The following is a 12,627-nucleotide window of genomic DNA, read 5'->3' on the forward strand; positions in this document are numbered from 1 at the left end:
TATTTACACACCTCATAGTGTCCAGGTGTCAGCAGGAATGGCATGGCTGGGTTTCAGGTTTGAGTCATCAGGTGAAAGCAGTGTGGTCTGGGGCCTGTAGTGACTAGAAATCATTACCTTGTGTTGGCTGCTTGTGCTCTGCAAGATGAATTTGTGGGCTTGATCCATTTTCCCCACATAGATGCATAAAACACCCACACATCTGGCTTGTATTAGCGTGTCCTCATTGGCAATTTCCCTAAAGACAAAACCAAGCTGGGGAGAACGGGGGTGTTTTGACCACCTGCAGGCTCACCTGGCCGGTTGAGAGCACGGGTAGGGCGAGGGAGCTGCACAGGGGGAGCTGCTCCTGCTCAGCCGGCCAGGACATCCTCCACTGCTCAGCTCCAGTTCAGTAACAATGTGTGCAATAACCTTTCCGTCCTGCTACCACGTCGTTCCATCCACCCTGGCTACGGGCAGCCCGGTTACAAAGCAAGCCCATGCTCTCTGAGGACACGCACTTTCGGAAATAAGTAAACAAGCGTTGCCCCTCATCTTCGCCCGCTGTGAGCCAAAAGCTTCCATTGGAATCGCAGGTCTGTGGACGCGGGTTCTCGGGAGCCGGGGGTCCCCAGGGCAGCGCCCGGGCGCGGTGTCGGGGGCGGCCCCGGCTCTGCGCTGCCGGCGGGGGGAGCGCACGGCAGCGGCGCGGGGGGATTCGATCAGCGCGGCTGCCAAAGCCAATTACCGGGGGGAGGACGACATAATTATATTAGGGAACATCTGTACTTCATTAAAAGCCCTCGCGGGGCGGATTCGCGCCCGACCACGTTACACACTGGCGCTTCCAGCCGCTCCTGGCCCCCCGATCCGCGCACGCCGCCGCCAGCCCCGCCCCGGGCGGCTGCACCTGCCCCCGCGGCCGGGCCCCCCCTCCCTCCGGGAGCCCATCCCATCGGAACCCATCCCAGCCCGTGCCCTCCGAAGCCATCCCATCCCATCCCGGCGCGGCGGGCAGGCGGCGCTCTGCGGCCGGGCTGTGCGGGGCTCCGGGGCGGCGCGCTCCGCTCTTCCTCCTCCTCCTCCGCGGCGGCGGCGCCGGGCAGATGCGGCGGATCGCGGGGCGGCCGTGGCCCGCAGCGGGCTCCCGTCCCCCCGCCGCCCCCATGGACGGCAGCGGGGGCAGCAGCAGCAGCGGCCGCGCGTAGCTCGGTGAGTGCCGGTCCCGTCCCGTCCCCTCCCCCGCGCCCTGCCCGCACCGCGCTGCCGCAGCCGCGGGTGCCGCTCCTCTGCCGCGCTCCTCCGGCTCCTTCTCTCCCACCAAAAACCAGCCCCGGCCCGCCGCCCCGCGCCCGCTGCCGGCGGGGCTCCGGCTGGCGGCGCCGGGGCTGGGCTGGGCTGCGGGGACCGGCTCTGCCACCTGCTCCCTGCGGCTCCGGCTCCCCTCGGGGCTGCGGGAGCGCCGCCGCCGCCTCCTGCTCGCTCCCGCCGGGACGGGGCTCGGGGAGCGCTCCCCGCTGCCGCCGCGCCTTCCTCCCTATCGGGAGTCCCGGGCTGGGGCTGCAGCTGCGCTCCCGAACATTTGTTTCAGGGTAGGACTTTACCGATATCAAATTTGGAGTTGTTTTGTTTCAGTTCAATTTGATTTAAATTGACCCAGCGGTTGTGAGAAGCTGAGAGGAAAATGTCAGTTTGAGGATTGTTTTCTCTGCCTCGCATTTAAAGATCTCTCCCTGTATATTCGGTAATGATTTCTTTTTGTAATATAATTTTGTTGTGCCTTATTAACTCCTGGAGTTTAACAGTCCTCCAAGACAGACAGGCTTGTTAGAGGCTGAAATAATCAGCTCCAAGGCACAGACAGTGCCCTTGGTCGTAACAGGTGCAGCGTGCATATTCTTATGAACAATGAAATGGTTTCGGCATTCAGGTTTATTTGTATGCTCTGCATTTCTGTGACTCTGGAAAAATTGTCATGCTGTGTTATGTCAAAGATGCGCTTACGGCGTGAGCGTGTCCACAGTACCCAATTAGCAGGACAGGGGAGCAGCTGCACAGACCTCCTCGGTGGTGGCTTTAATACCCGGGGTATTTATTCCTGGGTAACATCACATAGCCTTCGGTGTTTTGGTGGCTGTTTGAGGACCCACACTGGGCACTGCTCCCTCTGGCACAGCATGAAACACTGGGAGATGACGAGGAAAAAGAGAAGTGCAGAGGAGGAGCCATTTATGCTTTGATTGTGTTCTCTAGATGTGATGGTCTCTGCCCATGTGTTGAGTAGGGTGGTGATGGCACATCATATGATGTTACTGAAACCTGAAATACTGGCATTTGTATTCCACAGGAGAAATTTCCTGGGCATGTGTTTTCCAGATAAAAAAGACAGTTATTGTTTTAGTAGCTTCCTGGGCTCCTTATTTAAGATAAACACCCAGAGTGATACCACAGCTGGGAATTCGCTTAATGGGAGTCACTAAGGAGTTAGAGCTGTAGATCGGGAGGAAATTAGACTGGAATTTAATTATTGTTCTCAAGCCAGTGTAGCTGAAAAGGTGTATTCCAGCAGTCCTTGCCCAGGTTCTGCTCTTGCTGTGGGACACCTGTGCTCTGTGGTGCAGCCAGTGGCACCTGTGCCTGGAGGTGTATCTGCTTCTGAGCACTGAAAGATGCCCCTTGCTGGTGCTCTGTTTCCCAGGACTCTTTTAATCTCACTGTTTTGTTAGGGATGGGAGAAGGAGTGGGCTGCAGGAGGATGCCTGGGTAAAGGAGTGAGGATGGGGAGTGCATTTCTTTGTTACACTCTGGCTCTTTGTGTACTTCAATGAAGAAGTGGTAGAGCAAAGGAGGAGTCAAGCCAGGGGAAAGTGCCTGGTAATGAAGTCCTGGGTGATATTAATGGAGGCACCAGAGATGTCTAAGAGGTCTGAGCTTATTGTGAGAGATGCCCTACACTGTATGGGCTTGGAGTTACGCCTTGTAGCTACCCCATCATAGGAGACAGTGCTTCTTCCTCCAGGAGGTTGGCGGAAGAAAGTCACGGAGGTGTCCTCTGGGGCTTTCAGCCCTCTCCAGAGGGTTTCCCCACTGCTGGGGTCTGCCGGGTCATGCTGATAAGCTGCAACAGCAGTGAACTTTGTGTTGTTTTCTAGTGTCTGCAAACCTTGGGACAGCAAAGTGTCTTGCAAAGGAGGTGGAGAAATATAACCAGGATTCCTTGTGGTGTCTTAACTTCCCTTGGACTTCTTACAGCCTCACCCAGCATTGTAACTCCATCCCTCGTGCTTCTCGGTTTACGGCAGGTGAAGGTAGGGATATATTCTGCCTCCTTTGAGTCAGGGCATTTCGTGTAGCTCTAATTCAGCCAAACAAGGAAGATAAACACTTTGTTAACCCTTTGTAAGATGTGACTGGTACAGCTCCCTCTGGTTTTTTAAGGTGAAAGTGCTGTGTGCTGTTAAAATACGACACGCTTCTCAAAAAGCCATTACTTAAGAAAATGGATCTTTTATACCATCAAGTCAATTTCATCTAATGATGTTTAGTTGAAAGTATTTATAGCATTTTAAAATCAAATTTGAGGACACCGATCTTAAAGGATTCTTTAAAAATCCTTAGAAATAATTAGCAGCCTTATTTAACTTCTTGGACAATTTACACTGGTGAGGAAGTGATTTGTCCTTTTCACGTAGCTGGCAAAACGTGATGTTGCTGTGAGTAAGCTGGATAATATTTATGGGTCTGCTGCAGCAATGAAGCTCTGCATAGTGGCCCTTTGGTTGCCTGAGGCTTTTCTTGCTATACATGCTTGTTTAACAGGGTTTTGAAAATCATCTCTGGAAGCCAGCTATATGTTTATGCTGCAGACGCTGGTGTGGCCAGGGCTGTGTCCGTGCTGCAGCTGTGGTTGTAGCTGGAAGAGCTCTGCTCTGCAGGAGTGTCTGACTGTGGAGCTCGCTGCATCCCAACACTGCAGCTCCCTCCCTGCTCCTGCTCTGCCGAGCTCACCTGCATCAGGGGAGCTGTGTCCTCACTCACAGACCTGACCCATCTGCAGGAAAGGACTCAGGATGACCTGGGTCGGAGTGGGGTTGAGGCAAGAGCAGAGTCTCCTGGACATTCTGGCCAGCTGATTTAGCAGACTGGTAGCCCCAAGCCATTAGCTAGCCCAGGAGTTTAGCAGGATGTCAATTGAGTTAGATGTTTCAGATAGTGAGGATGAGAGAGCACCGTGTGCTGGAAATGAACAAGGCTTTAAGGGGGTTTCTCCTTTTGCTCGGTATTGTTCCTTTTGATGCAGAGTTATGAGAAGATGCTTTCTAGGTGCTGCTGAAGGCATATGGAATTTGTGAGAATTGGGTGGCAGTGCCTGTCCTCTGAGGAAAGCCTCTTCTCTCACAGTAGAGGAAAGCCTCTTCTCTCACAGTAGACAGTTAATAAATTAATGCATTCATTTGCCACTATAGATTCCTAGTCAGAAGTTCAAATCTGTGTGGTGAATTTCTTAATAAACTTCATTTATTCTGTTTTCTGATTTCCTTGCTCAAGGACTGCTCTGCCTGTGTAAGAATAGTAGGTCACATGCTCTGGGGTGCTTCTTTCAAATATCACCATGCTGATTATTTTAGAAAGGTTTTGTATAAACAGACTCACTCTGGACACCTTCCCCACCTGCAGGTTTTCCTGAGGGATGCAGAAGCTTAGCAGGTGTATAGTGAAGGCTTTTCCTTTGCTGGCCAAATGTTTGCTCATGTCCTAAATATAACTTCTGGGAATTTGTGTTTGTTTTGGAGCTGGGGAACACTTTTCTCTTTTTCTCTCTTTATAGATTCAGAGAATTTAAGCATATGATTAACATTAAACATGTGAATATTCTCCGCGGACTCATTTTTTGGATCAAAGGCAGAATGCTCAGTCTGTTGAGAGGATGGAGCCCACAACCACTAAATGCAGGGAGCTGATCTGCTGCTATTCTTGTCTAAAAGAAGTATATGATACGAATGCTTTGGATTTATGTCTGTCTGTGCCTCAAATCCCTCTGCTAACTGCTGTCTTGATGTTGCTTATCTACAAAGTGCTTACAAGCATTAACAAACCTTTGTGACGCTGCTGAGACATGTTGTTATCCTCCTTTTCCATAAGGGGATGCTGAGAGAGTTTGGTGATCTCCTGAGACCACGGTGGGTTATGGACAAAGCTGGGCACTGAGCGTGGGGCTTTGGATTCCCATCCCAGTAAGGCTGCAGGAGGGGCAGCAGCACGGCGCTCTGGCAGTCCTGGGTTCAGCACTGCCGTCTCTCACGCTGTCAGAACGCTTCCCAGATTTCCATCCTGACACAGAGGCTTCTCATATCATCTGCTGGATCAGGCTGCAATGCAAAATGCAGCCTGTCTGCAGGAGTGAGCAGTGGCCTGTTAAGGGAAGGAATCTCGAGTGAATTGCGTGTCCGTGCTGGCTCTCAGCCTCGCTGGATGCTGCAGGCGGAGCTGATGCGTCAAGATTCCTCTAATCTGAGCTTAGAGAAAAGGGAATTTTTCCATCTTCTCTAGGTGATTCTTGATTTCTGGCTGATTTCAAAATTCTCAGAGTGCCTCTACCAGGCAAGGAGCCTGAGTCCCTGCATATAAATATAGACACACTAGGTGTGTGTGCCTATGAGCTGGCAAATGAATCAGTTTCCAAATCTGAAGTTGGCGTGGTGTCACTTTTGGCTCCGAGGTGGTTGTTTTTCTTCTTCCTGGTTTTATTGTGTTTCACTTGCTTAAATTAGAAGAATTTCTTGAAAGAGAATGGGCAAACTTCAAACATGGAAGGATATGCTTTGCGCTGGCCTCGCTGTGCTTGTGCAGAGGTGAGAGGACACTGCCTGCCTCTCTTCCTTGCCCCTGGTCCATAAACCCTCCTGGACCACTCCAGGATTCCAGGACATTGAGAAACCAAACTGTGCTGGCCAGGCAGGCTTTTGCTGGGTCCAGTAACAAGGCTTTGCTGTGACAAAGGCAAGGTTCTGTGTTTTTTGAATTTTTCCTTTGGGAAATGCGATTCATCAAAATCCAGTGTTCTGTAATATAAGGCTGGTGACAAATTTGCACTGATTCTCGAGTTTTCCACAAGACAGCTGTACCTGCACACAAAAATATGTGAGGGACAGCCAAGCTCTAATTGGGAATTTACTACCTTTATGTGCTGGGTGAATGAACCATCCTGAGCTTTTGCATGTATATAATGACATCTTTTCTTCTTTCCTTTTATCTTCTCTAGGGAACCTGTGTTCTTCTGAACTAATGTTCCCTTCCATAAATGACCCAATCAGCCTTCATCACTGCTCGTTAGATCAGAAACTTATTAGTTAATAGCAGTACTGTTCTTCCTTTTAGTCTCTTCTACAGTTAAGCTCATGGCATTTACAGACAGACTCGTTAGTCATTAATATTCTTTGTATTCTTCATCTTTGGCTTCAGAAGAGAAGGCCTTTCATCTTTTGCCTTGCTTTGTTTTTTTTAGAAGAAGCCAAGTTTGACTGGAGGAGAAAAGAAACCAAAAAAACCATTTCTCTACTGCTTTCTTACAAGCTTCCAAGCAGTCTCCCCTGCTGACTTTGTACTTTTGCAGAAGACAAACATTGACTTTGTTTTCACAGAAATGTCACTGTTTTTTTGGTTTGTTTTTTTTTCTTTTTTCCCTATTTTGCCTTTTTGGTTATGCCTCAGTAGCTTGACAGGACAGGATTAATTAGTCAATGACTGCATCTTTTGCTGAAATTCTCATACTTTATTCAACTTTTCCATCAGATTTATTGTACCTGAAATCAAATTGGTGTAGAGAGAACATAAGCATGTGTCTAAATTTAGCAAAATTGTGAAGGGTTTCCCTGGTTTGGGGACTAAAAGATTACTGAGATTGATCTGCTGTGGATTCTTGTTCTTTTCTTTAAAAGAAACCCAAATGCCGATACCCAGGAATGTGTTTTAAGCCTGTGCACTGGGGGGGCATGTGGCCAGGTACAATAGCAAATCATGTTTCTCACATGGGGAAGATGGCTCTCTTTGTTAACATCACTAAATTCTCACTACTTGTAAGTGGTCAAATCCTCTGCTAATCTGCAGGGCTAACTGAAAGGAAAATACAGAGAACAGCATTTGTTGTCTGTGATCACATGAAATCTCACACCTCATTTCTGAAGAGCAGGATCAAAAGATTAAAAAAAAAACTTGCTGCCTGAGTTGTGTTTTGTTCTTGATGTTCGTTAAATGCTTTTTTGAGTGTGCCAGTAGTTCATATCCATTCTGCTCAGGTTTCCTCACTCCCTGCTCTGATGCGGTGCACATCACAGTGTGATCATTAAGTGTGATTACTGCATTTTTGACCTATTTAAAAGTGTCTGGCTGTGAAATTCCAAAGATTCTAATTTAAGCTATAAAACAGATTATTAATGTGCCGCCACTTACACATTTCATGGCTCGTTTCCTGATTACAGCAGTTTTGAACGTGTCTGTGTAGGCTGTTCCAATGTATAAACATCCTACACCGTGTTCAGCCTGGTCACCTGGCCTGGGGATCATGTTCCACGAGCCTTCCACAGCTTAAAAACAAATAGAGGAGAAAGGCACAAGTGCAGGAAGTTGGGATGTTCCACTTGGGTGCTGTCAAAGACCCAATGCCATCTGCAGGGCTGGGACTCAGGACAGCGTGTAGGAACGGGGATCATGCAGGCGATGGGAGCTGGGTGAGCAATGTCCTCAGACAGTCCCCTGCTGGGCCCTGTGGACTGGAGAATGTGCCCTCTGAAAACATCAGGGATCCCTGGATTGCTGCCAGGAGACTTCAGCTGTACTGAAGCTGGAACACAGACAAGATGCTGAGTGTAGTCAGTGGATCTGCAGAGAGAAAAGACAACTGCTGAGATCTTTAATCTTTTCCATTGCTTCATTCAAATCTGACCACTTGTTCGTGGAACTGAAACTCTGCAGAGCCTCTTTATCTGGGTGCACAGAAAGAGTTTGGGGCTACGGTAACGTGGGTCACTTATAATTCAGCCCTTAGGATGAGCCAGTATGGAATAATTCACCAGGGTTACAGGTGCAACTGCAAACAGTGGGTCCAGTGGAGAAATTCAGGTAGAAAGATCACGAGCAGGTGGAAGAGTTGTAGAAAATATCCTGTGAAGCACTTCCACGCAGTTACATTGAGTCTTCTCTGGGTGAGGACATAAAGAGAAGCTTGTCTTGCTGTGTTTTTTAGGATCAGTTACGTGCTGAAAGCTGCACCTGGAGATTTCTCTCTGAGCTGGGCACATGTGTAAAGCTAGGTGTGTGACTGGCTGAGTTTGGTGCTGTGTTCCAGAGGGGCTGAAGCTGGTCCTGCATGAGCTGCCAGATACGGGTATCTGCCTCTCTGTGAGATTAGCAGTGATTTTATACAAGTTTGGGATGCAGGATGAAAGCAAGGTCTGGAGCAGGTGTGATGCTCTGTATCAGGGGTGGGATTTGTGCTTGTGCTCCTGGCATGTGCACATGCAATTTAATGTGTGTATTGCTTTATGAAAGTAGAGTTTATGATGGCAGAGTTGCTGCCATTCATTACTCAGGTGCTGGAACTGATCTAGATTCTGTCTTTCTCCCAACTGGAAGGTTGACAGCCAGGCTGGCTGAGCCCTGGTGGAAGGTATCATTGCATAGTGTACACAGCTGGGAGAGCATCAGCTTGTCGTTTGCAGTTGCCTTATCTCTTAATGTGTGTAGTAAATTATAAATGTACACAAACATCTACGGAGTGTTTCATTCATGAGCTGCCAGACTGCACTGTGCTTTGTGAAAGTGCTGGTTTGGGGGTTGTTTTTGTTTTGTGAGATAATTTCATTATCTGATACCGGGCATTTCCTAGAAGTAAATTGATCACATGAGGACTCTGTGTCCATTAGTGATTCTGCTATTAAAAATTCGCTGGGTTTTTTTTTTTCATTACACAAAAGACCTCCTGTACCACAGCCCTTTTATGCTTTATGGTGGTTATTAGCTGTTATTAGGTCATTTTAGGAAGGTCATTTTTTGCTAAAGGGTGTGCTGGGAGGCTTGGAATCATATGCCACAACATCTGTAGGCCAACAGAAGTATTTGAAAGCGTAGATTGTTAGGAAAATGCGCAGGAGGGTTGTATAAATAGGGATGGTAACGGGGAGTCCCTCTCGTGGCATTACTCACATGCCTCTCTTCTGGGCTTCAGCAAGTGCTAACAGCGATCCCATTAGAGCAAGGATCTTCTGAAGTGGAACCACAAATGACAGCAGAATTATGATTAAAGGGCGGTCAGTACTGATGGCAAGCCCAACATAACATACAAGCCTGGCTGCGGTTAGGAGAATGTGCCCATCTAATAAGCAGCTTAACTTGGTACATTACTGTGAAATAGAAAGAGCCATGGAATATGTGATGTGAATAGTAGGCTGGATTTCCCTGTCACTTTGTATTTGTGTTCTTGGAGCTGCCCTGGTTTCGCCAGGGTTACTTCTGAATTGAACCCGAGGGAATGAGCAGTGGATTTCCACTTTTCAACACCTTTCTTTTTAATCTGGAAACTGTACTGTAATTTCTTTGGTTTAGCCCTAGATTTGAAGTTTTCATATCAGACAAAATGTGTGCTAAATATCTTAGCAGTAAGACTAATTGGCCCTAATGTTTTATTTTTCCAGTTCAGCTGCTAACTGATACAACTTCATCCAACTCTATAGAAGAAAATGGGCATTGTTGCTTTCTCGCTAATAGCAGTGGAATTGGGCCATTAAAGGCCAATTCTAGGAGAGATATTAGCAAATACTAAGGCTTGATCCACAGCACTTTGCAGTCAATAAATCAGCAATTGCTGTCTACACAATAGCAGGTCTAGCAGGGTTTGAGTGTCTTTGAGATTGAGAGCCCTCCACTTGAGTATTGCTTAAGTTTCCTGAAATCAGTTTCATTGAGATAAAGCCAGTAACTTCATGTCTGTTGGAGCTGCTCAAAATTTATGTTCCTCACTGAGAATATACTGCGCTCTGCTGGGGGTTGGGGAAGGTGGAAACTTTTCCCCTCGAACTGTAAATAGCCTGCTGAATATTTGTATTTTGAAGGTGTTCGAGCAGCCACTGAAACCGTATTTCCAAACGGCCTTAAACCACTTCCTCATCGTTGCTGTTACAGGTATCCAGGTGTTGCTTTTTGTAGGCTTCTACCTGTGTGACGTTTCCTTTCGAGATTGCTGTGTCTCCCTTCCCTCCCTCAGGATTCTTTTTTACAGCCACGTCTCAGGGGTGTGTTGTGGAAAGAAAAAGCCTCTTGGTACCAGGCTGTGTCTTTGGGTGTTCCAGCAAAGACCTCAAGAAACTGGAGGTTCTGTCCTGCACGCCTTCCATCTTGATGTTTTGACAAGCCCCGTTTAAAAACTCTTATGGCAAGTGATTTTTACGAGCACGTGTGGAGAGGAATGCGCAGGGTGTTTGAGGTGGAAGGGCCTGGAAGAAGCATGACAACTGCTTTGTGTAAGATGATCTGTGTTGGGAGCAGCGAGCGGTGCGCTGAGATGACAAATGGAGCGGCAGAGGTGCAGCTGGGCTGTTCCGCAGCGGGGGCACCGCCAGGCAGCTCCCTGGAAGGAGTCTGCAGTCGATACAAACAATTTTCTGTTAGCTTTGGGCTTTCTGATGAATTAGTGATATAATTCTCATTGATTTAATTAAATCAGATTCCAGGGACTCGGTTTGCAGAGTTTTCTGGTAGTAGTTTTATAACTAGCTGGACGAATAAATGGCCTTTATTTTCTTGCTTGCTGGGTGGGGTGTCTGGTGATAATTACTGCGTTTATCAAAGCGTCCTTCCACCTTGGAGACAGGCTGGTTTCCACTTGTGTTAGGCAGAAACAGGGACAGTGAGATTCTGGGACTCGTCCAGCGGCTGCAGTGTGACAAGAGTTAAGTGCTGGCACCCTAAAAGTCGGACTGGTCCCACGAGTTGTGCATCGCTCATCCTTTGGGCCACATTGTACCTTTGCCCTTCCTCGGGAGGGCAAACAAATCCTGCCCAGAGCTGGCACTGCTCCCTGCCCCAGGGTGTTACTGCTGTCACCAGTTAAAGCTCAAGCGCTTGAGGTTTCGAGACCATCCCAGCTTGGCTTTTCACCTGGTGAGACGACGTGTGCTGGTGTCACATTCCTCTGATTCGTTTTGGTTTCTCTCACACCAGTTTGAATGTGTGTTGGCTTTTGTCAGGAGATCAGGAAGGAGTTAAAGCTGCCTTCTACTTAATTGTTCCTCAACAGTTCAATCACGACAAAAGTGCTCCACCCCAACTAGTAAAAAAACACGTAAGAAGGCTTCGTAAGAGTCAATATCCAAATTTTATTTATATATATGTATCTTTTTATTTCTACTAATTACTGTGCTGAGTAACAAGTTTAATAAGACCAGCTTGTAAGATGAATGACAGTAAGAACATGGGAAGAAGAGAATGCTTGGGGTTTTTCCTGTAACAGGACTGGAGGAATTTGTACCCATGGGTTAGATTTGCAAAGCCTCCAACCCTCCCCTATTATTTTGTTTCTCTTTTCTCCTAAAAACAAAGGTGCTGTCAGCACAAGTCACGAGTCTCTGAGAGGGTTGTTTACCTTTCATAAATAACAATAAAGGCCTGTATAAATACTCCCCATATGCTGCTGCTGGATTGTATTAGCGAAATATGTCAGTGTTTGTGGCGTGTGCTGCCCCATGTTTCATGGCACCGCTTGAAAAATGCAAGACATTCATGTGAGTTATTTGGAAGACAGTGACAAACCTATTTGGCAAAGCTGTGTCCTGAAGAAAGCTTTCCAGGCTCCAGCAGAGGCAGAAGTGTGTGACCAGGCATCTTCAGCCCACGTGCTGCTGGAGGGATGGATGGCTGTGGGGCTCTCCATCCAGTTTGCTGGGTTTTCCCAGTGTGACCTGTGGGACCAAGTGCTTACAGGCACCAAGCAGAGGGCCATGAAGATCTTTTCTGCATAGGTTCCAGAAATTTGAAAGCAGGGTGGTCGTTTGGGGATTTTTTTTTTTTTTTTTTTTTTTTGGACAGCTTATGAGCTGTTGTGTCTCTACTAGACCTTGGCATTTCTTAGCCATGTCTTTACTTGGGTTCTTGGATAATCTGTGCATTGCTGAGATGTGCTGCAGAGCTCGGCAGACACAGCAGAATCCAAGGCTGTGGTCAGCCTCTAAAGCAACGTAGTCTTCTACCTGACAGTGCTTGCTGGAGCAGGTTGAACCCCAGTACATCTGGTGCTCTGTACTGCTGGTGACCAGAGCTTGTTTTTTTGAGCCAGAAGAACAGGGGTGCTGAGGAACAAGCTGGGTTTGGATTTGGGCAGCTGAGGAAAAGGTTGCCCCAGCCACCCTTCCTGCTGCGCTCTGCCTTCCCCATCCAATACGACAGGGACAACTGATAGTAAAGAGCAAGCAAGAACCAGCTTTTGCCTGCATCTTTTTATGTTTTTATCTAGTCCCTGAGCCTTCACTGTATTATCTCCTTAAATCTCTGTGCCTGACACTTTTGCTTTAGCGCAGTTGAATGTATTACTGTCCTGGGTTGTAAAAGAAAAGCGTGTGCTTGCAAGCTTCCATAGGCTTCCTGGGAGGGTTTGGA

The 12,627-nt window shown here is 47.8% G+C and overlaps 1 protein-coding gene across 6 annotated transcripts in view; it reads left to right on the plus strand.

Annotated features, from left to right (window-relative positions):
* The first annotated feature begins 289 nt into the window (after positions 1 to 289).
* RASGEF1C (RasGEF domain family member 1C) overlaps positions 290 to 12,627 on the plus strand; it is a 71,601-nt gene continuing 59,263 nt past the window's right edge. The window contains exons 1-2 of one of the 6 annotated variants that reach the window (XM_058422499.1): positions 290 to 578; positions 3,135 to 3,290. The gene's annotated coding sequence lies outside the window, so the exon portion shown is untranslated. Of the gene's footprint in view, positions 579 to 1,049; positions 1,195 to 1,482; positions 1,575 to 1,649; positions 1,727 to 3,134; positions 3,291 to 12,627 lie in introns of those variants that run through there. The other 5 variants (XM_040078438.1, XM_058422500.1, XM_058422501.1 and 2 more) reach the window with 5 other exon arrangements.

This window comes from Hirundo rustica, chromosome 14, assembly GCF_015227805.2.
Source record: "Hirundo rustica isolate bHirRus1 chromosome 14, bHirRus1.pri.v3, whole genome shotgun sequence".
Lineage (NCBI taxonomy): Eukaryota > Metazoa > Chordata > Aves > Passeriformes > Hirundinidae > Hirundo > Hirundo rustica.